Source organism: Pongo abelii, chromosome 2 (assembly GCF_028885655.2).
Source record: "Pongo abelii isolate AG06213 chromosome 2, NHGRI_mPonAbe1-v2.0_pri, whole genome shotgun sequence".
Lineage (NCBI taxonomy): Eukaryota > Metazoa > Chordata > Mammalia > Primates > Hominidae > Pongo > Pongo abelii.
In genome coordinates, this window is record NC_085928.1 from 186,179,107 (window position 1) to 186,203,626 (window position 24,520).

Genomic DNA, 24,520 nt, shown 5'->3' on the forward strand with positions numbered 1-24,520 from the left:
GCCGAGGCGGGCGGATCACCAGGTCAGGAGATCAAGACCATCCTGGCTAACACGGTGAAATCCCGTCTCTTACTAAAAATACAAAAAATTAGCCGGGCGTTGGGGGCGGGTGCCTGTAGTTCCAGCTACTCGAGAGGCTGAGGCAGGAGAATGGCGTGAACTCGGGAGGCGGAGCTTGCAGTGAGCAGGGATCACGCCACTGCACTCCAGCCTGGGTGACAGAGCAAGACTCCTTCTCAAACAAAAAGAAAAGTTAATAGGAAAAAGATAAATCTAAGCAAATTCTCACTGGTTACTTTACAGGCCAAACCCTTACTTTATCTGAGTACATCCAGCCTATGATTCTCCCAGGAACTGTCCTGGGAGCAGACAGATGAAGCAGGGCCATCTGTCAACTTGGAAAAGATCCCACGCCAGAGACAGACAGGTAGCATTTTGCTCTGGGCACTGATTGAGCCATTTACAGGGGATTTGCACGTGGTAAAGAAACATAATCTGACTTAACAGTTCAGGCTGTGTATTTAAAGGATCATGCAAAGAAATCTGTGACACACATAAAGACATACTGGCTGTTAAAAATATTTCACAGCATAATAGCTCCAAGTATTGGCTAGGAAAAAGATAAGAGATACCCGGCGAACTTTCAGCAAGGAGCAGAACTTTCCCAGAAAGCCAAGGTGAAAACAAACAACAGTGCCTACTCTCTTTCTAGATTACATAGATGTAAAATACCTTAAAAGGGCTCATTGCTAAAATGTGAGGCACTACCTAAAATGAATATTTACACAGATGAAAAAATAAACAGGTGAACTCTAATGATGAATATAATTCTAAACTTCTAAAAAATTTTCTGTCTTATTTATAAATTGAATCATAAAATACACTAAATAAAAAATGTTCCCATAAAATATATAGATGTGAACTTGTTGGAGGAGGGAAGGGAAAGAATTATTTGTAATATGTCATCTTTCCTATTAAAAGGGAAATAAAATAGAATTGTATTTTTTCAAAGCCATGCAATGAATTAGAAGTATTATCATCAGCATTGTTATGAAAGATAAAATAAGAGACAGCTTTGTTCATGGACTTATTCCCAGAGATTCAGAAAGTATGAAGCAGGGCATAGATACCTCTTATCCCTACTATAAAGATTAAATCTAAAGAAATAAAAAATACAATTCCCTAATGTTTTATTTCACTCAGTATTTCAGAATGAAATCTTTTAGCTTAAAAAATTCTTATTTATAGAATATATGAAATGAGACCATCTTTAGAAATTATTAAAATCTAACTCTCTAATTTTACAAAGTGTTAGACCCAGAAATTTTACTTGAGATAAATTAAACGTTGTGACTCAGATATTTGTGTGTAGTTATTCAATGATACCTAGATGATAGAAAAAGGAAGATGGTAATTCCAGTCTCCTAAATACCAATGCAGGGTTCTGGCTACTGTATCTTGTACTCATGTCTGACAATCGGAAAAAAAAAAAAAAAAAAGCAGCCTCTGGCATTTGGAAAGTGGCCTGACACTTACAACTAGGCTTTGATTTTCTTCTATTGAACATAAACAATTTCACAGAAATATCAGCATCAGAAAAGGCCATGCTGTGCTATCAATGAGAATTAAGACAAAAACAAGACTATTCCATAATCATGGCTCAACACAAGTAGTATGATCGTTGTCTCAGCCATAGAAAAGAGCAAACATCTCAATCCTGGCCAATATGCTTGACTGCTGCTTCTTTACCAATTACATCTTTAGCCCCAATTTTTTCCTCCTGCCTTATAGACAATATTTATTATGAATCCAATCATAGAATTGTTCCTGCTTCCTGACAACATCCAATCTGGAGCAAATCCATGCTTCTGTGAATCTTTCCTAACACAAGCTCAATTCCTGTAAATATTTTCTAACAACTTCTTACTGAGATACTTTTTTACTATGAATTTTCTCCCTTTTTCAAAGAGCAATAAAACCATTGTATTCAACTACAGTCTACTTTCCCAATGACCTTTGGTTAAAGGGTAATGACAATAAAAAGAAGCCATTTATTAGAAGAAAAAAATATAATCTATGATGAACTATCTTAAAGGTAGTTCATTATTGGATTAAAATTAAAATAGCTTGCTTATATTACATAATCAATGCTAATAGTTGGAGTTTTCTTCATTTAATTAAACTCATCCAAGATTACCTACATATAAACACCCTCTTATTTCTCCAAATTATTAAATGTCTTTCTGTGACTTACATATTGCAAAATTTCTTATTCACAATTTGTAAAAAGTGGGAAGAACTTAGAAATTATTAATTCTGAGCTTCTCATTTTACAATGAGTTAGATCCAGACATTTTACCTAAAATAAATTAAACATTAAGACCCAGATGTTTTTGTTTATTTATCCTAGAACTTGAGAAAAAAATTTAATTCTTGGACTGCCACTTCTGGACAAGATTAGGAAACACCTAGAATAAAGGACAAAATATGGAAATAATGAGATGGAAAATGAAAAGGTGAGTTTCATTTGCCCAGGTTTCTGTCTAGAGAATAATTCTGGGCCACAGTGCTGAGATGGAAAAATCAAAGAGTTCAATGGCATTCCAGAGTTGAGTAGAAAGAACTGGGAGTTCAGACAAACCAAGGTGGCTAGAATTTGCATGACAAAAGTCTCCTGTAGGAGAGAGTTATGCAGAAAGAGAATTCCAGAGAGCTGTAGAGGGCTCCCCTCCTGTATTCACTTGAATACTGATTATTACATATATACAAACTATCTGGAGCCAGAGAAAGAAAAATATAAGGCCAGATAATGGCTCTTCTCAAAAGACAGAGTGGAAACCTCATTAGCTCATGAGGTATCCATTGGGAGAGCAACTGGCAAACATTTCCTTAAAGGGTCAGGCTTTGTGGACCACATAGTCTTTGTTACAACTGTCATTGTAGCACAAAAGCAGCCAGAGAAAACAGAAAAATGGAAAAACACAACCATGGTTGTGTTTCAATATACTTTATTTATCAAAACAATCCCCAGTCTTCCAGCTGGGGTTTGCTATTTTTGGCTAAGAAAGGTCTTGCCTCGGTATTGAAAAAACATTAAGTCTGGATTAAATGCTTTTTCTGGTCCCACATGCAAAGCATAAATCAAGACCTGAAAGGAACAAACTGTTCTCATTTAACTAAACTGCATCCCAGAAAAAAGCTCAAAAATATTTTTATAAATATTTAAAAATCCAGTATGCAAAAAGATAAAATTTATGTCATTTATTAGATCTAATATTGCCAGGTATGCAAAGATGTAGAAAAATATGACACTTAATGAGAAAAATCTTAGTTAACTGAAATATCCAGAGATGACACAAATAACTAAATTAGCAGAAAATGACATTAAAACAACTATTAAAATTGTATGGCATATACTCAATAAATTGGATAAAACATTTAACAATTAAAACACGGAAGATTCAAATTGAACTTCTAAAGATGAAAGCTAAAATATCTGCAATGAAAAAATATTCTGGTAATGAATAACTTCTGATTAGACATTGTATGAAAAAGGATTAATTAACTTGAAGACATAGCAATAGAAAACACAAAACACCAAAACACCAAAGTGAAACACAAGTTAAAGAAACATGAGAAAAATGAACAAAATGTCACTGAACTGGCAGACAACTCAAGTAGCATAATATAAAATGTAATTGAAGTCCTTGAAGGAATAAAGAAAGAAACAGATAGAATACCTAAAGATACAATGACTGAGTCTTTTTCCAAATTTCTTAAAACCTATAAGCCCACAAATCCAAGAAACTCAAGGAAACTCAAACACAAGAAACTGTACCACAGCATACAGTAACCAAATTGCTTTATACCAGTGAAAGAAAATTTTAAAAGCAGCTAGAGAGTAACCCATTGTACACAAATGATCTCTTCTTGAAATAGTGCAAGTTAGAAGACAGAAACTTCATTTGAGTATTGAAAACAACAGCAACAACAACCAAAAAAAGAAAAGAAATGAAGAAGAAAGAAAATCATCAATCCCATCAACATAAAATTCTTTATCAATTAAAAAATCTGTTAAAAATAAAAGCATGTTTCTAAAGAAAAAGGCTTTAAAAACCTGCGGGGGAAAAAAAAAAGGATTTTGAAGACATTCAAAATCTAAAAGAATTAACCACCAACAGATACACAATATAAGGAATTTTAAAGACAGTTATTTGAGCACAAGGAAAATAATACAAGATGGGAATTTGGCTATAAACAAAGAAATGGAAACAATCAAAACTGGATATTTTATGGGTATACAAAAAATTATTTACATCTACTTAAGTATTAATCAACTTTTTAATGGCAAAAAAAATGAAGTCTTATGAGTCTTATCACTTATACAGAAATAAAATGTCTGACAACAGTGGTACAAAGGCTGGGAAGAAATAAATGGAAGCATACTGCTGTAAAGTTCTTATACATGATACCTGTATATCACTTAAAGGTAGATAGACTTTGATATGTTAAAGATATATACCATAAACCTTAAAGCAATCAATGGCTGGGAAGGATGTGGAGAAGTTGTATCACTTATACAATACCGGTGGGAGGGTAAATTGGTATAGTCACTCTGGAAAACAGTTGCATATGATTACATACACACAAGTGAGTGTATGCAAATCTGGAGAAATTTAATTAAGGTAGGTGGGTTTTATCGAAGTATATGTTATGGCTATGCTATTGTATTATAGGTATACAAGATGTTATTTTTCAGGAAAACAGAGTGAAGGTATGCAACATTTCTTTGTATTATTTCTTACAATTTCATGTGAATATATAATTCTATAGAATTATCTCAAAGTAAAAGGAAACAAAAAAAGGATCAAAAGAGATATAAGTGTATTTCAAAGCAAATGATATTAACAAAAAGAGATGATAAAGGGGGCGATTCATCAACATAACAAACCTAAATTTTGTGTACCTAAAAATAGAGCTTTAAACTACACAAAGCAGAAACTGACAGAAATTTTACAGAGGAGTAGAAAAACCCAAAATTAGGTTGGAGATTTCAATGGCTTTCCTTCAATCGGTAGAACAAGTAGACAGAAAATCAGAGACTTGTGCAACCTTTTTGTAATTGACATTTGTAAAACACTTTGCTAGACAAGAGCAGAACACATTTTTTGAAAGCAGTGATTGGCAAACTTTTTTCTGTAAAGGATCAGAAATAAAATAATTTAGACCTTGCAGGCCATATGCCCGGTGTCACGACTACCCACCTTTGTCTTTGTAAGCCATAGACAATACATAAATGAATGAAAGTGGCTATGTCCCAAAAAAAAAAAACACATTGTAAGCTAGATAGGGCCATGGGCTGTGGTTAGCCAACTATTTTTTCAATGTGTACATGAAACATTTAACAGGTTAGATTACCTTATAATTATATTATTGTAAACATGAATATAATTTATAATATTATTAACATAATTATAATTGTATTATAATATACCCTGTGTATCACAATATAAAACTAAATAAATGGATTAAAATCACACTGAAATCTGATAGTTCCCTTGACCCCTTCATGGGACTCACAAGCAGGTTGGCTTGTTTACTCAGCCTACAGCTCTCAACCCCTCGCGGGAGGGGGAGCATGCAGGTGCACAGGTGCAGAGGCCAGGATGAGTGCTTCTGGGTAACCAACAAGAGCAGAACTCCATGTGAACCTGCAGCAGCATCTAGGGGTTGCCCGTGACCCCCAGAGCCTCAGAGGGCATGTGTTACGGTGTCGTCTTTTACTTTTGCTGTCTGTGGATGGCTTAAGTGTTAGACAGCTCAGTGGAGGGTCAGTGTGACACCCCCTTGCACCCACACCCAGGTCCTTGTCTGGCATCCAGGAGGAATCAGGTCACACAAATTAATTGAAGGGTGGTGAATGTGGAGGATTTTATTGAGTGGTGTAAGTGGTTCTCATCAGGATGGGGAGCTGGAAAGGGGATGGTGTGGGAAGGTGGTCTTCTCCCTTCAGAGATATGGCTTGACAGTGGGACCTCAGAGAAGAGTTCGGTCTTCCCCCGCCAAACTCTTCTCTGAGGACCCACTGTTAAGCATCAAGCCATCCCTCTGAAGTCAAGCTGCTTTTCTCTGATGTCTGGCTGTTTCTTCTCATCTCTCCTTCTCTGCTCCTCTGCCACTCTGCCACTCTTGCCAGTGGAGTCTGGGGTTTTTATGGGTACAGGATTGGGAGCAGGGCAGGCCAGAGTGGTTTTGAAAAAGGCAATATTCAGGTGGGAAAATAGGGATGCATGTCTCACTTTGGGCCATGGATTCAGGATTGAAGGTGAGGTTTTGCTGGGGACAGCCCTATTCTACCCAGTATTTTTCCCTGTCTCCTGTCTGTATTAATACAAAATACGTTCTCTAACCAACTACTATGAGATTAAGCTATAAATCACTAAAGGAAATAATAAGATAAATTTCCAAATACTTGGAAATTAAACCATACATTTCTCAATAATTTATGAGTTAAGGAAAACATCAGAAAAAAATTAAAGATATCATGAATAAAGTGGAAATCAAACATAGCATATATAAATTTGAGAAAGGCAGGTTAAATAGTGATTAAATGGAAATACATAGCTTTAAATTTTTATATCAGAAATGAAGAAAAATCCCAATTTTTCTTGGGATTTTTTTTGACTATTCAGCCAATAGTCAAAAAACTTTTTCTTAAAGATTCAGAGAGTATTATTTTAGGCTTCTAGGCCTTATATTCTCTGTCACAGTTACTCAACTCTGAGGCTGCACTGAGAAAGCAATCACAGACAATATCTAAACAAATGAGTGTGGCTGCATTCCAATACAAATTTATTTACAAAAACAGGTTCTGACCCATGGGCTGTAGTTTGCAGACTCATATCTAGGCTTTACCCTTACAAAACCAGGAAAGAAGAGCAATCAAAACAAAGAAGGGAGCAATTAATAAAAGATAATGGCAAATATCAATGTAATTCTTAACAGGAAAACAATAGAGAGAATGAATGAAATCAAGTGTTTCTTTGAAGATACCAATAAAATTGATAAATTTCTAGCCATATAGTTTAAATGATAAAACAGAGGGCAAATAAATTACCAACATGAGGAATGAAAGATGAGACATGATTAAAGAACCTATAGGTATTACAATGACAAGGAAATATTACAAATAATTTATGTTAAGAAAGGTAATAATTTAGATAGAATGGAAAAATTATTTGGAAGACCCAAATTGCCACAATCTTACTGTGTATCTATCACAATCTTACCACAAAGAAAACCTCAAGACCTGATAGCTCCACTTATGTATTCTACCAAACATTTAAGGAGTAAATGTTACAAATTTTACATGAAAGATTTCATAGTTTTCCAGATCATTTCTCAATTCATTGTATGGGGCTAGAATTGCCATCATGTCAAAACCATACAAGCAAAACAAACTACAATTTTCTCATGTACACAGATGAAATGTTCTTAACAAAATTTTAGGAAATTAAATGAAGTAATATATTAAAATATTTTATAAACAAGTGAAATTTATTCATGGAATGCAAGGTTGGTGTAACATTCAAAGTAATCAATCTAATTCACCATATTAACAAATGTATAAAGTCATATGATCAACATTTATAGATGTATAAAAGCATTTGAAGCAATTTGATATCTTTTTGTGTTTAGAAAAATAATCTCTTGGAAAACCAGAATCAAAAGTGAACATCTTCAGCCTGGAAACATTTACATGTGACAAAAAACTATAATTGCTCTCATATTTTAATGGTAAATGGAGAATACATGTCTCCTAAAATAAGAATTAGGGCAAAATAATGATTCTTCCCTCATCTATCTAATTTTGTAATGAAAATACTAGCTTTTGTGATAGGGTAAGAAATAGAAATAAAATACATAATGTAGGAATGAAGAAGTAAGACATTTTAGTCACAAATGACATGATTATCTTTCTAAACTCCTAATTAAAAATTGTTACTACAAGTTTACAGGATATAATTTTAATATACAAAAATCAATTTCATATATAAATATTATCAGTAAACAATCAGAAAATTACTTACATGTGCATATAAAATGTAAAATATTTAGAATTAAATTTAACAAAATTTTCAAGTCCTCTGCATTGAAAAATATAAAACATTGCTGAGATAAATTAACAAATACTCCCCCAAATACAAAGTTATACTATGCTTATGAATCAAAAGATTAAATATTCTTAAGATATTTGTTCTCTGTAGATTCAGTCAACTTCTTACCAAAATATCAAAATGTTTTGAGGTGGAAACTAAAAAGCCAATTTTATAATTTATCTGAAAAAGTAAAGGATCTAGAATATTCAATACAAATTTGAAAAAAAGGAGAAATGTGGGAGGACTTACACTACCTAACTTCAATATTTACTATAAAGCAGTAAGCATTAAAGTGTGATATTGCTGCAAATAATGACATGCAGATCATTAGAAATAATAAAATTTAGAAATAGACACACATATCTGTAGTCAATTGACCTTAAGTAGAGAAGAATGGTAAATTAATGGAGAGATGATAATTTATATAAAACATCTAACACAATGTTTGTCACATAAGTGATAGGTGCTGTTTTTATTATAATTCTAATTGAAATTAATATTTTTATAGTGTTCATAGTTTGAGCTTTTGAACCAAAATGCTTGTGTTTGAATTCTGAATCCACTGCTCATTGGCTACAGGACCTAACCTCAGTTTTCTTCTGTTCAACGAGAGTAACAATAGTAGTAAATATTGCATACAGTTGTCTTTAAGATTAAATACATTAATTCACATAAAGTACATAGTATCTATGAGTATCTTTTTTTGAAAGAAATGCTTGCTTGATACCACCAGTTTATATAAAGGCTGAAAAAAAAACCCAGAACACATTTCTCATGGATTAGGTAAAATACATACTCATAAAGTAAGAGATGCCATTATATTTTAAGACTGCATAAAACTTTGTTAGAATTAATGATTTTTAACAAGAAAATCTTGAAAACATGACATAGTTGGAAAACATTTTTTAAAATAATAAATTCAAAAAATATATAAACATAGAATGCCTTTCAAATTATTATTATCTTGTTTTTCATGCATAACTAGACCTGACTGTACTAATTAAAATACATCTCAGTTTCTTCTTATAACTAAGCTACTCACAATTCATCTATAACCTAGAATAACTGAAAAAGATTATTTACATAAATAAAATTATGCTTCTCAACTTTATAAGCCACCAATTAATTATTGCTGGAGGTAAGATCATTGCTCATCTCTATCTGAAGAAATAAACATTATTTATGTCTGTTTAAGAAATCATGTTGTGAGAAGGAGGTGAAGTAGATGTATATAGTATTGCCTATCTATGACAATAAACATGGAACTGGAACACAATTAATTTTTATTGATGTAAACTATTTCATTTTCTTTTAAGACAAAGCTAGTGGCTTTGATTTGTGGCCAAAGATAATATCAAGGGTCTTAAATCACAAAACATGTCATTACATCCCTTGAGTAAATGTGCAAATGTGTGTATTCATTTTTCCTCATAGCTTCTACATTTTGGATATGGTATCAGTAATTCATACTTACCGAAAGTTCATGTGTTATTTCTACATTTGGTAAGGATTATTTTTCTGTTTTGTTTTGGCGATATATTTTTTAACATTTTAAATTATTTTTAACAGTTGATATAATATTATGATTTATTACTTCATGATTAAGAAGGACAAATCCTTTCTTTGAACAAGGGTCTCCCAAGTAGGTGGAATATTCTGCAAACACCATCTCTTCTGTCATAATAAAGAGCTTGGAACCAATAGCCACTGAATAAAGCTATTCAAAATCCTTGATCACAGATTATTTATTTATTAATTCATTTATTTAAAAAATACTTGATTGCTTACTATGGCAGGAACTCTTCTAGGTTCTGGGAAAAGAGCAATGAACAAAAAAATCAGAAATTTTTATCCTCATGGGGCTTCTTTCTACTTGAGGAGATATCTATTTTTTTAAATACAGTAAATACCGTGATATGTTAGAGAGTGGTAAATGCTAAGGTGAAAAAAATAGAAAAACATGGGGGTGGCTGACAGCAACAGTAGTGTGAGAGAGAGATGACATTCTTAAGTCACTTTACAGTTCTAGACAGCAATGAGGGGCAGCAGGTGACAGGACACAATAGGGACTGTTTGTAAGCTCATCTGAAATACCTTGGGGAGCTTCCAAGATATCCTTGTCTCAGAATGAGAATTTTCTAAAAATTCTTTTAGAAAATTGTTACATTAAGTTCTCCAATGTTATTGTAAACTACTTAATCTCAGTAAATTTAATTTTCCTAGCCAAAAATAGAGCTAATATAATCAGTTTGCTAATTTTTGAAGATTGAGTAAGAATACCCTAAAAACACCCGACATAATAGTTGGACTTAACAGACGACCATTAAGTGAAAACTGACATTATTTGGATCCCATAGTGAATATTTTATAATTTATTATATTTTAAATACAATTAGTTTTACATCTATAAGACATCTATAACCTCTCTTATAGTTTGGTTTCAAATGTGACAAGTTTGAATATATACCCAACATTTGGTATTAGCTAGATCTATTTATTCGCAGGGAGAATGCATTTGATACATCAACTGCTCACCAATGGCCTTCAGAGTCTCCTGGAAAGTTGTAAACAAAAGTAATGGGTACAGCCCGTATTTCTCTAGGTCTTACCTGCCTGCTGGTTCAAGTCAAACATTATAAATTATAAAACTAAATTAATGTTATAAGTGTTATACATGTTATTATTTATGCCTAAATTACATGCATAAAATCATACTCTAATACCACAAAAAAACTCTCCTCATTCTGAGACAAGGATATCTTGGAAGCTCCCCAAGGTATTTCACATGAGCTTACAAACAGTCCCTATTGTGTCCTGCCACCTGCTGCCCCTCATTGCTGTCTAGAACTGTAAAGTGACTCAAGAATGTCATCTCTCTTTCACGCTACTGTTGCTGTCAGCCACCCCCATGAGAATGGGTATCCCAGAACAAAAACGGCTACACCGGCTTTCTTGTGTTGAGTGTTTACTTAAATTCCTTTTCCCAAACTTTCACTCTTTACTTTTATCAGTTTTTACATTTTAGGTGTGTTCTATTAAAAAGCAAGTAATTGAGTTTTTTACACAGTGTCTAAATATATGTTGCTATATTTACATTTATTTCTACCACCTTATTCTTGCTTCCTATTTGTGGGTATTTTCCATTTATTTTTTTCCTCTGCTTCATGTCTTATTTTGTGCTAACACAATTTCTTTTTCTATTTTAATCTTCTTCTGTTTTCGAAAAATAACTATTTGTGTTTGGTAAGCCTTGAAATTAATATGCACATACCTAACTTAATGGTTTAATTTTCTAAAGTGTTTACCCTCCTTCTATACAGCTTAAGGACCCCAAGTTTTTTGTTTGTTTGTTTTTGTTTTCTGAGACGGAGTCTGGCTCTATCGCCCAGGCTGGAGTGCAGTGGTGTGATCTCGGCTCACTGCAAGCTCCGCCTCCCAGGTTCACGCCATTTTCCTGGCTCAGCCTCCTGAGTAGCTGGGACTATAGTCACCTGCCACCAGGCCCGGCTAATTTTTTGTATTTTTGGTAGAGATGGGGTTTCACCGTGTTAGCCAGGGTGGTCTCGATCTCCTGACCTCGTGATCTGCATGCCTCGGCCTCTCAAGATATTTAACCTCTCCTAGCTTATATGCTATTATTATCCTATGTTTTAATTGTGACATTTTCAAAGTCTCTTCAATTTAGAAATTATTCGTGATACTACTTTTTCTATGTAGTCAATATATTAGATTTTCCCATATCTTACTTTTTTAACTCACCATTTTTTAGTGTTTTCCTTTCATAACTTCTTGTGGTGTTTGGGGATCCCTTTCTGAGAGGTTTTATATTTGCTTTGGCCAGATTCACAAGGCAATTACAGATGTAATTACCTTTAAAATTTTGTAGGTACAGACTTTTAGAAAACATGTATAGTGTTTTGGTACCAGTACCATGCTGTTTTGGTTACTGTAGCCTTGTAGTATAGTTTGAAGTCAGGTAGTGTGATGCCTCCAGCTTTGTTCTTTTGGCTTAGGATTGACTTGGTGATGCGGGCTCTTTTTTGGTTCCATATGAACTTTAAAGTAGTTTTTTCCAATTCTGTGAAGAAAGTCATTGGTAGCTTGATGGGGATGGCATTGAATCTATAAATTACCTTGGGCAGTATGGCCATTTTCACAATATTGATTCTTCCTACCCATGAGCATGGAATTTTCTTCCATTTGTTTGTATCCTCTTTTATCTCATTGAGCAGTGGTTTGTAGTTCTCTTTGAAGAGGCCCTTCATGTCCCTTGTAAGTTGGATTCCTAGGTATTTTATTCTCTTTGAAGCAATTGTGAATGGGAGTTCACTCATGATTTGGCTCTCTGTTTGTCTGTTATTGGTGTATAAGAATGCTTGTGATTTTTGTACATTGATTTTGTATCCTGAGACTTTGCTGAAGTTGCTTATCAGCTTAAGGAGATTTTGGGCTGAGACAATGGGGTTTTCTAGATATACAATCATGTCATCTGCAAACAGGGACAATTTGACTTCCTCTTTTCCTAATTGAATACCCTTTATTTCCTTCTCCTGCCTAATTGCCCTGGCCAGAACTTCCAACACTATGTTGAATAGGAGTGGTGAGAGAGGGCATCCCTGTCTTGTGCCAGTTTTCAAAGGGAATGCTTCCAGTTTTTGCCCATTAGATATGATATTGGCTGTGGGTTTGTCCTAGATAGCTCTTACTATTTTGAGATACGTCCCATCAATACCTAATTTATTGAGAGATATAGATCAATGGAACAGAACAGAGCCATCAGAAATAACGCCACATATCTACAACTATATGATCTTTGACAAACCTGAGAAAAACAAGAAATGGGGAAAGGATTCCCTATTTAATAAATGGTGCGGGGAAAACTGGCTAGCCATATGGAGAAAGCTGAAACTTGATCTCTTCCTTACACCTTATACAAAAATTAATTCAAGATGGATTAAAGACTTAAACATTAGACCTAAAACCATAAAAACCCTAAAAGAAAACCTAGGCATTACCATTCAGGACATAGGCATGGGCAAGGACTTCATGTCTAAAACACCAAAAGCAATGGCAACAAAAGCCAAAATTGACAAATGGGATCTAATTAAACTAAAGAGCTTCTGCACAGCAAAAGAAACTACCATCAGAGTGAACAGGCAACCTACAAAATGGGAGAAAATTTTCACAACCTACTCATCTGACAAAGGGCTAATATCCAGAATCTACAATGAACTCAAACAAATTTACAAGAAAAAAACAAACAACCCCATCAAAAAGTGGGCGAAGGACATGAACAGACACTTCTCAAAAGAAGACATTTATGCAGCCAAAAGACACATGAAAAAATGCTCGCCATCACTGGCCATCAGAGAAATTCAAATCAAAACCACAATGAGATACCATCTCACACCAGTTAGAATGGCAATCATTAAAAAGTCAGGAAACAACAGGTGCTGGAGAGGATGTGGAGAAATAGGAACACTTTTACACTGTTGGTGGGACTGTAAACTAGTTCAACCATTGTGGAAGTCAGTGTGGCGATTCCTCAGGGATCTAGAACTAGAAATACCATTTGACCCAGCCATCCCATTACTGGGTATATACCCAAAGGACTCTAAATCATGCTGCTATAAAGACACATGCACACGTATGTTTATTGCAGCACTATTCACAATAGCAAAGACTTGGAACCAACCCAAATGTCCAACAATGATAGACTGGATTAAGAAAATGTGGCACATATACACCATGGAATACTATGCAGCCATAAAAAAGGATGAGTTCATGTCCTTTGTAGGGACATGGATGAAATTGGAAATCATCATTCTCAGTAAACTATCGCAAGAACAAAAAACCAAACACCGCATATTCTCACTCATAGGTGGGAATTGAACAATGAGAACACATGGACATAGGAAGGGGAACATCACACTCTGGGGACTGTTGTGGGGTTGGGGGAGGGGGGAGGGATAGCATTAGGAGATATACCTAATGCTAAATGACGAGTTAATGGGTGCAGCACACCAGCATGACACATGTATACATATGTAACTTACCTGCACATTGTGCACATGTACCTTAAAGTATAATAATAATAAAATAAAATAAAAAAAGAAAACATGTATAGTGTAACTCAGGCCCACAGACATATAAGCATTTTTATTTATTGCATTTTAATCTCCAATGGAGCCAGAATTCAGACAAACAATTTTCCTTTATTATTGGCTTAATGGGTTAGTGCCAGCTCATCGTTTTCTCCGTTTCAGTTTTAGGTGGGTGATTTCTAAACTCACTCTCTTCCCGGTATAGACTTAAGACTCAGTCAACAGTCTCCACCTCTCCATTAGCTACAAAAATCCTTCTGGAGTAGGCATGGTCTGTAATGTGGTCCCACTTTATTCCTGGCCTTACCGAAATGTCTTTTTACAGGAGCAGCCATTCATTGATTAAAATTTCATACATTTTCTCTCGAATTTTTTGTGTCTGTGGCCAGAGGAGTGGAAGATCTTTAATCATCCCTTTACAAAATCTGTGAAATACAGTCATATCTCATTTTATTGCTCTTTGCTTTGTTACATTTCAAAGATATTGGGGTTTTTTCACAAATTAAATGTTTCTGGCAACCCTGCATTAAGAAAATCTATCTATACCATTTTTCAAACAGCATGTGCTCATTTCATGTCTCTGTGTCACATTTTGGTAATTCTCCCAATATTTCAAACTTTTTCATCGTTATTCTATTATGGTGATCTATTTCACCAATGTTTGATGTTACCGTTGTGTTTCATGAACTGCACCCATAAAAGACGACAAACTTAATCCATAAATGTTGTGTGTTCTGACTGCTCCACCAACAGGCCATTTCCCATCTGCCTTTCTCTCCTTAGGCCTCCCCTTTCCCTGAGACACAACAATATTAAAATTAGGCCAATTACTAATCCTGCAATAGCCTCTAAGTGTTCCCAGAAACAGAGACTCACATATCTTTCACTTTAAATCAAAACCTAGAAATGATTGAGCTCAGTAAGAAAGGCATACCAAAGCTGACATAGGCTGAAACTAGGCCACTTGCACTAAACAGCAAGCCAAATTGTGAATACAGAGGAAAAATTCTTTAAGAAAATTTAAAGTGCTACTCCAGTGGACACACAAATGATAAAACAAAACAGCATTATTGCTGATATGGAAAAGGTTTTAGTGGTTTGATAGAAGATCAAATCAGCCACAGCATTCTTTAAGCTAAAGCCTAATCCAGAGCAATGGCCTAACTCTCTTCAATGCTGTGAAGACTGAGAAGCGTGAGGAATCTAGAAAAGAAAATCTGGGGGCCGGGCTTGGTGGCTCATGTCTGTAAACCCAGCACTTTGGGAGCCTGAGGCAGATGGATCACCTGAGATCAGGAGTTCGAGACCAGCCTGGCCAATATGGTGAAACCCTGTCTCAACTAAAAATACAAAATTAGCCAGGCATAGTGGTGCACACCTGTAATTCCAGCTACTCAGGAGGCTGAGGCAAGAGAATCACTTGAACCTGGGATGTGAAATTTGCAGTGAGCCGAGATCGCGTCATTGCACTCCAACCTGGGCAAAAAGAGCGAAACTCTGTCTTAAAAAAAAAAAGAAAAAAAAGAAAAGCTGGAAGCTAGCAGAGGTTGGCTTGTGAGGTTTAAGGAAAAAGGCCATCTTCATAACAAAAGAATGCAAGGTGAAACAGCAAGTGTTGATGGAGAAACTGCTGCAAGTTAACCAGAAGATCTAGCTAAGATAATTGGTGAAGGTGGCTACACTAAACAACAGATATTTAATGTAGACAAACATTGGAAGAAGATGCCATATAGAACTTCCATAGCTAGACAGAAGTCGATGCCTGGCACCAAAGCTTCAAAAGACAGGCTGACTCTCTTGTTAGGGGCTAATACAAGCTGGTGACTTCAAGTGGAAGCCAATGCTGATTTACCATTCTGAAAATGCTAGGGCCCTTCAGAATTCTGCTAAATTTACTCTGTCTGTGCTTTATAAATGGAACAACAAAGCTGGATGACAGCATATCTGTTTACAGCATGGTTTACTGAATATTTTATGCCCACTGTTGAAACCTACTTTCCAGAAAAAAGATTCCCTTCAAAATATTACTGCTCATTGGCTAGAGCACTTGGTCACCCAAGAGCTCTGATGGAGATGTATGCAGAGATTCATGTTGTTTTCATACCTGCCAACACTATATCCATTCTGCAGCTCGTGGATTAAAGTGTAATATTGGCTTTTAACTCTTATTATTTAAGAAATACATTTCATGAGGCTACAGCTGCCACAGATAGTGATTCCAATGATGAATCTGAGCAAAGTAAACTGAAAGCATTCTGAAAAAGGTTCACCATTCTTGAAGCCATTAAGAACACTTGTGACTCATGAGAGGAGGTCAAAATATCAACATTAACAGGAGTTTGGATGAAGGGATTCCAAACCACATGGATGATTTTTAGAGATTCAATACTTTAGTCAAAGAAGTAATAGCAGATGTGGTAGAAATAGCAAGAAAACTTGAATTAAAAGTGGATCTTGAAGATGTGACTGAATTGCTGCAATCTCATGATAAAACTTGGATGGATGAGGAGTTGTTCTTAGAGACGAGTGAAGAAGGTGGTTTCTTGAGATGGAATCTACTCCTGGTGAAGATGCTGTGAATGTTGTTGAAATAATAGCAAAGGACTTAAATATCACATACCCTTAGTATATAAATCAGCAGCAGGGTTTCAGAGGATTGACTCCAATTTTGAAATAAGTTCTACTGTGGCTAAAATGCTATCAAACAGCATTGTGTGCTACAGAGAAATCTTTCATGAAAGGCAGACCAAATCATTGCAACAAACTTCATTGTTGTCTTATTTTAAGAAACTGCCACAGCCACCCCAACCTGCAGCCACCGCTACCCTAATCAGTCAACATCAAAGCAGTACTCTCCATGGGCAAAAAGATAAGGATTAACTGAAGGCTCAGATAGTTAGCATTTTTAGTAATAAACTACTTTTAGACATAGTGCTATTTTCTATAGACTACAGTATGTTGTAACTTAACTTTAATATGCACTGAGAAACAACAACAAAAAAATGTGCCACTGGCTTTATTGTTATACTTACTCTATTGTGGTAGTCAGAACCAAACTCACAATATCTGCAAGGTATTCCTGTATTTGACTATTTATCTCCTTTCCAAGCTTCGTTGGATTTCTTCAGTTGTTCCATAAGTTCCTTTCCTCATCCCTAAAAGTTCTGCTGTCAAGGGGGCTTTATTATAAAAGAATTCAGACACAAGATTATCAGTTTCCAGGCTGAAAAAAAAAATAAAACAAGACCCAAAGATTATTTACTAGGGCATTTCTCTCACTTCCCTGAGACTAAATATTCTCCAGGCTTGGGAAGAGAATTTAAAGTGAGAAGCAATTTGTAAACATTGGTTGGTTATGCAATAAGAGTTACATCCTGCCTTCCCTGTTCACTTCAGTGGGAAGGAAATAATGAAATAAACTTCTTAAAATGTGTCAGGATACAAGTTTAGAAGAAACAAGTCTCCTTTCTCACAGAAAATCTTGAGAAGGAGAAAGCTTGAGGGAATCCCCTTTACCTCGCAGTAGAGAAATGTTTGGAGAGAAATGGATGTTCAGGTGCTGAGGGCCTGAACAAGCCATGAAAGGCAGCCTTGAAGCCAAATGTAACATTTCCTGCCTTCGAGTAAGTAATTAAATACAACTGAAAGAGAAAAAGACTGAAGGAGTTCTGAGTCTTTGACAAGGGGGCATGGCAGCAGAAGGCACTCTAGACCATATGGTCAGACACCAGGGAGGAAGATTGACACCTCAGAGGATGCCATTGCAGTGGGATGACAATGCAAGGTCCCAGATTTATACACCCCAGTGGATGCCAGCATGGAACAACTGTGGACCATATGCCTTTATTTAACTAACTTGCACCATAATGCCACATAATTCCCCCTGCCCACCCCAAAAACATACACAAACATCACCCCCACTATTGCTTAGATAAATCCAATGGAGAAGGAAAGATATTAGAATGATTGCAATTTTGCATTGACTGTGTTCCAATCAGAAATCACCATTTATTTAGAATTTACTAAGTTGTTTGCTGCCATCATTTCAAATGCCACCAAAAAAAAGAGTAGATACTGAATTAGGAAAAAATAATTACTTGTATATTTGTGTTTATGGTCAGGAAACCAACTCCACTACATGGCTTCTGTAATACAGAGCCATGTTGCCATCTCAACTCCATAAGTTATTGGGGATCGTAGGATTCTTGTGTCATTCACGCTATACTCAAATGCTACCTTCTCAGTCTGTGGTTTATGTATATAATGTAGTTTCCCTGTTACTACCTATCACTTCTCTGCTTATTTTTTTTCTCCATAGCACTTACTATTACCTGACACTAAATTTATTTGCTATGGATTGTCAGTCTCCCTCGGCAGAAATAAACTCCCAGAGGACATGGACCTTGTGTTGTTGACTGTGATTTTCCTAGAGCATAGAAAACTCCCTGGTACAGAAAATACTTCGAATAAATATACATAGGGTGAATTAAACATTATATGTGTGTATATATATATATAATGTATTTACATGTATTTACTTAGTGTATATAAATTTCTATAAAATATAAAATACATATTATATAACATATCATATGTATTTTGATAGTATATGTGTTAGGTAGATGTGATTTTTCTTTTCTCTTCTTTTCCTTTTCCAATAATTACTGAAGAAGTTATAGGTTATTTCTCAGTAATCATAAAGTGAGGAATTTACTGAATTACAACATTTTGCGGGAGAGGCAGATCCTTGTTTTTGGCCTTAAAGGCATAGAAGTGAAGAAAGGTCTCAAAGAGGTGACCTTAGAAGTGATATTTTCTGTTTTATAATTTTACCTAATATTACCCCTACATACAAGTCTATCTATCTGAAGTGGGTTCTTAGTTGTTCAATGCACCTTTGTTTTCATAGAATAGAAGAAAGGAAGACAGTCTCATATTGTTTTGTAGGTTCAATTCACACTGGAATTGTTTTTTAATCACAGGAAGATATCTGAGTTAATTATAATGTTTGCATTATGCCACATTATCATCCCTGGTGTACACAAAGTCCTCTTGGTCTGTCTGTCTATCTATCTATCTATCTATCTATCTATCTATCTATATATCATCTATCTATCTATCTTCCTATCTATCTACTTATCCCTCTCTGAGCTCTCATTTCACACTCTCAACCTAGGCAATAATTCTAAAGTGTTTAATGTATATGGCTTTTTTCTTTGCCTTCCTAAAACATCTGCATTAATATTTTGAATGGATGTATTTAAATTAACTATGTGATATTTTGTTATACATAAAAATGTTTCACTTCTTTTCATTCAGCTGTATGTTATTAAGACCAGGAGTGTTGTTATGTTCACATCTTTGCCACTTCCAACTACTGTATGTGATTTGTTTTATTTTGTTTTTTGTAACTACCATATCTTGCCTATCTACTTTCCCTAAATATGTATTTATATATTTAAAGCAAATTACAAAACTACAGAAGGGTCTACTTAAATACCTAGTGCATCTTTGTGAAATAAAATGCATCATTAAGGAAATCTCAATTCTGTTTTTTAAGTTTTTTCTTCAGCTGAATTTGGTTTAAGTTACTTTGCGACCAACTCAAATACTTAGTGTTCTATTTTAAATTAGAAGGGTAAGTAATTTATCTTTCATATTAGCAAGAAAAATTCTTACACTCATGTGTTTATGTGTATGTGCCCTCAAGTCTCTTTTTAAAAGGACAAAAGGATCCAGAGAGGCTTTTTCCTGCTGTGAAGGACAAAAACTCAAGATAGTATACTCTGACACAAAGTGCATTTCTTTGCCAATCTCTAAAATGTCACTTCATGGGCAGCCTGCTGGGCTCGGCTCAGAGCCATGGTGCCTAGTCTGCTAATAAAAAAGAATAAAGGTTAATGAAGGCATTGGATTATTTATGATCTTGAATAAAATAGCCTAGGTTTCATCTGGATGGTTTGTTCAAGGCATAAGATCTTGCCTTTGATTTTTAACATTGTATTATTCTTTTCTACAGACTTTGGATTTTAATGCTTTTTGCCAGGATACAGTCTTATCACATTTATTATATATGCAATTATATTACAAAAATAAATGGATATATCAGAGATATTTAAATGTGATGACTGACATACATGAAAAATAAAATAATAAATCCTTCAGAAAACCACCTTGTAATTTAGAAAGGGATAATCTTGTACATTAAGCACATCTTTTGTTGCTCATGAGCAACTCATTTAGAGAAAATAAATGCCAACATTTAATTGTGGCATAATGACATACAGGAAAATATTGTTTATAAAGTACATATCAGGCTTAAGTCACACACTTCAGATTTAGGTTTAGGAATTTCAATTTCATTTAAAAGAAGACAAAGCATGCAATCAAACTAGTCTTCTTCTCAAGTGACAGAATGTGACATGCCAGAGTATGTCATGCTCCATAGTCAGGATCTCATCATAGAGTTGTGAAGTCAGCTGAAAGTGAGTGTATGTGCTATTTAGCCCGCTACTGGTAAATACAAGAATACCAAACGTGTAAGGTATATAAAGTGGTTTAGTTCTATACTCCAATCCAGAATCAGAATTGTCTACATTTATAATATACACAATTTGAAACATTATATTTGCTGTGATAAAGTCTGTAGCTGTGGATAATCATCTCTAACACCTTCAATTTGCTCTGAAGTGCTAAATATGAAGCCATCTTTCAAATGACCACTAACCATTTCCCAACCCATTGTGCAATATTAAAAAAGTAAACAAATCCTTATTAAAATTAACCTGTTTGACATTTTTCTTAATTTTCCAATTTCTTAATTTTTAGGCCTTGGATGTGTGAGTCTCTATTAATTTTTATGTTTGACCTTTTCTTCTGGTTTGTAGGTCAATTTATACTGTAATGACACAATCTATTGTACTGTTTTTTTCTTGACTGAAACAAACAGTATTTAATTATCTCTTTAAAAAATTCTACTCACTAAAATTACACACATCATACATTTGACAAATATTTTTTGGTGTGGCTAATATGTGCCAGACATTGTTTTAATATTGAGGCTATAGCCATAAAAAATTATTTTAGAGCTTGTGTTATAAGTTATCAGGAAAATACCAAAGATTGTTAGTACCCTAATTTTCCAAAACTGCATAGACAATCTACAGAGCATCATATGTTTATCTATGAGGTAAAATCCCATGACCAAATATGTGTTTTTAGCTTTTAGGTAAGATAAACTCAATTTATGATCATTGGTGAAGAAAAATATTTTGTACCCTATTGGAGCAGGTCAAAGAATGTGGTTCATGTAGTTTGGATATTTGTCCCTACCCAAACCTCATGTTGAATTGTAATCCTCAATGCTGGAGGTGGGACTTGGTGGAAGTTGTTTGGATGATGGGTCTGAATTCCTCATTGCTTGGTGCTTTCTTCATGATAGTAAGTTCTTGCAAGATCTGGTTGTTTAAAAGAGTGTGACACCTCCCTCCCCAACTCTCTCTCTCTCTTGCTTTCGTTCTGCCACATGACATGCCTGCTTCCCCTTTGCCTTTCGCCATAAGTAAAAGCTCCCTGAGGCCTCCCCAGAATGCAACAGAAGCATGTTCCATGCTTCCTGCACAGCCTGCAGAACCACAAGCTAATTAAATCTCTCTTCTTTATAAATTATCCAGTCTCAGGTATTTCTTTATAGCAATGCAAGAGCAGCCTAATACAATGGTGATCACTGTACTCCCTTTCTCTCTGCAATATGTGAAATGGTGGCTTCTCCTCCAACCTAAGTCCTAAAATGAGGACTACTTGAAGCAAACCTCCCGGCTGACCCATGATGGATATACAGCCTGAGTGAGATATAAAACTTCATTAAGTCAGTTTAGTGAGCAATAATTAACACACAGTAAAACTCACCCGTTTTAGAGAGATAATTTGATGAGTTTTAACAAATGTCATGGTGGCCGCAATTGAGATGAAGAACATTTCTACTACCTCAACCACTAAAGTAATAAAAAATAGCCACGACAACCAGATTTTCTTTTTGAAAATCGGTTATTTTTCTTTTTAATTGGTAGTACCTAGTTTCAGAAAAAATCAGAAGCAAGCTTCGTAAATATTACTTGCAGCAAAGTACACTGGTGCAAAATTTCTGAACCTGACTTGGAAATTATGTTTCAAGAACCTTAAACTTTTATAAATGTTATACAATTTTAAATAATCAATGTTTTTACATATGTAATTATGTGGCCTAACAGATCAAAATCAGAAGCAACCATATCAACTGAGTAATTGTCTTGCCATCCCCGTAATGTACTACAAGGTAGCCACTATGGCTATAAAAGCATCTAACAACATGAGAAAATGTTCCAGATTATTTTTATATGGAGAGAAAATGTAAATTAAAATGCAGTAGATACAGCAGAACCTAATTATGCAAAATATATATTAACATAGGATTTTATATACCAAATGCTTAGAATTATTGGCCTGTTTCAAAAGATTGTCATGTATGGCATGTGAAATATTGGTAGCATTCAGATATATGATCAGACACAGTCCAGTTAAGGTTCAGAGAATGAAGTTTCCTAATCCTCATTTGAACGATTTACTAAAAACATAATCCTGGCTTTTCCACATCTAATTTTGTGACCTTGATCAGATTATTTAATCCTTCTAAGCTTTAGCTTCCACATTTTAAAATGTTATTTAAATAACAATAGAAGCAGTAGTGGTAATAATAGCACTAACAGTAATGAAGGTTATATTTATCTCATAAGGTTATTTTGGTTCTGAAAAATTACACAAAATGGCATAGTGTCTTGCACTTTGTGGATGCTCGATAAAAATTAGTTGCTTTTCTGAAAAGAGATAAGATACAGAACTTTTCACAGTATTCGATTATTTGGATTAACAAATTTTGATTGGCCCATAGTCTCCCAAGAGAAGAGTATATATCTTACTTAAAGAAATGTTCTGTAGATAACCTAATAGAACAATGTGTGGTGTTTCAGTACTGAGTTATGAGGAACAGTGGATGTAGAAAAAGAAGGCAGAGCTCTTTGTACCATTGGGTCTTTATACGTACCCAGAAAAAAAAAAAGGCAACTTAGATAACAAGATTTCAATTAAAATTAAAATTAACCTTTATATTTTGTTCTATATCTTATTTTATAGATATTTTTCTACTTATTTTGAAAGATGAAGATCCCATATAGTTTTATATCTCCAAGACACACAATCACTGTGACTAATTCAGATGCTGCTGCTATCAGAAAATGTGATGAGTTGCAGAATTCAGTACTGAATTGCATCTACCAGTGCCTGAAAATCAGCATTGCATGCAGAGGAGCCCATTACAATATTAAATTGTCTCATACCTAGATGAGCAATTATTTGCCTATTTTCACAACAACGTATCTGCTGCATTAGCTTCTTTGTTAATATAAGTGCAACCCATGTACTGAATGCTTGAATCCTAATAAATAAATGAGTGAATACAATTCTCTCATTTCTCATACAAAAGGCTAGAAATGAAAGCCAAAAGGAAACCATCTAAAAAGTCTATGAAAGCCAAGAATAAACCATCACAGAATCCTATAATAAAACTTGTTCTAATTGAGTCAATGGTGTCTGGTTCACTTATTCCTTCAAGAAATGTTTACTAAGCACCTATATGCCAAATGGTATAGGTTCCAGGAATAAGGCAGATAATTTTGCAGATTATTTCTGTTTTCATGAAGCTTTGATAGTTTCAGGGAAATTGAAGAGCTTGCAAGGTATGCTTGAGACAGGAAAATAAGCAAAGAAGAAAATTTCAAATATGACGAGTACTTTAAGGATAATTAAAGAAAATTAAAATTGTATGCGTATGCATTTCTACATGACATTTTGTGTCTGGAATTGGTGGGTTCTTGGTCTCACTGACTTCAAGAATGAAGCCACGGACCCTCGCAGTGAGTGTTACAGTTCTTAAAGGTGGCGTGTCCAGAGTTTGCTCCTTCTGATGTTCAGATGTGTTCAGAGTTTCTTCCTTCTGGTGGGTTTGTGGTCTCGCTGGCTTCAGGAGTGAAGCTGCAAACCTTCGTGGTGAGTGTTACAGCTCATAAAGGCAGTGTGGACCCAAAGAGTGAGCAGCAGCAAGATTTATCACAAAGAACAAAAGAACAAAGCTTCCACAGTGTGGAAGGGGACTGGAGCGGGTTGCCACTGCTAGCCCCGGCAGCCTGCTTTTATTCTCTTATCTGGCCCCACCCACATCCTGCT

At 34.9% G+C, this 24,520-nt stretch overlaps 1 long non-coding RNA gene across 1 annotated transcript; it reads left to right on the forward strand.

Moving 5' to 3' along the window:
- The first annotated feature begins 300 nt into the window (after window positions 1-300).
- On the forward strand, window positions 301-23,875 carry LOC129058735 (uncharacterized). The gene is made up of 3 exons (XR_008524070.2): window positions 301-427; window positions 2,411-2,516; window positions 23,432-23,875. It is a non-coding gene; the product is annotated as an uncharacterized LOC129058735 (long non-coding RNA).
- Window positions 23,876-24,520: the final 645 nt, after the last annotated feature.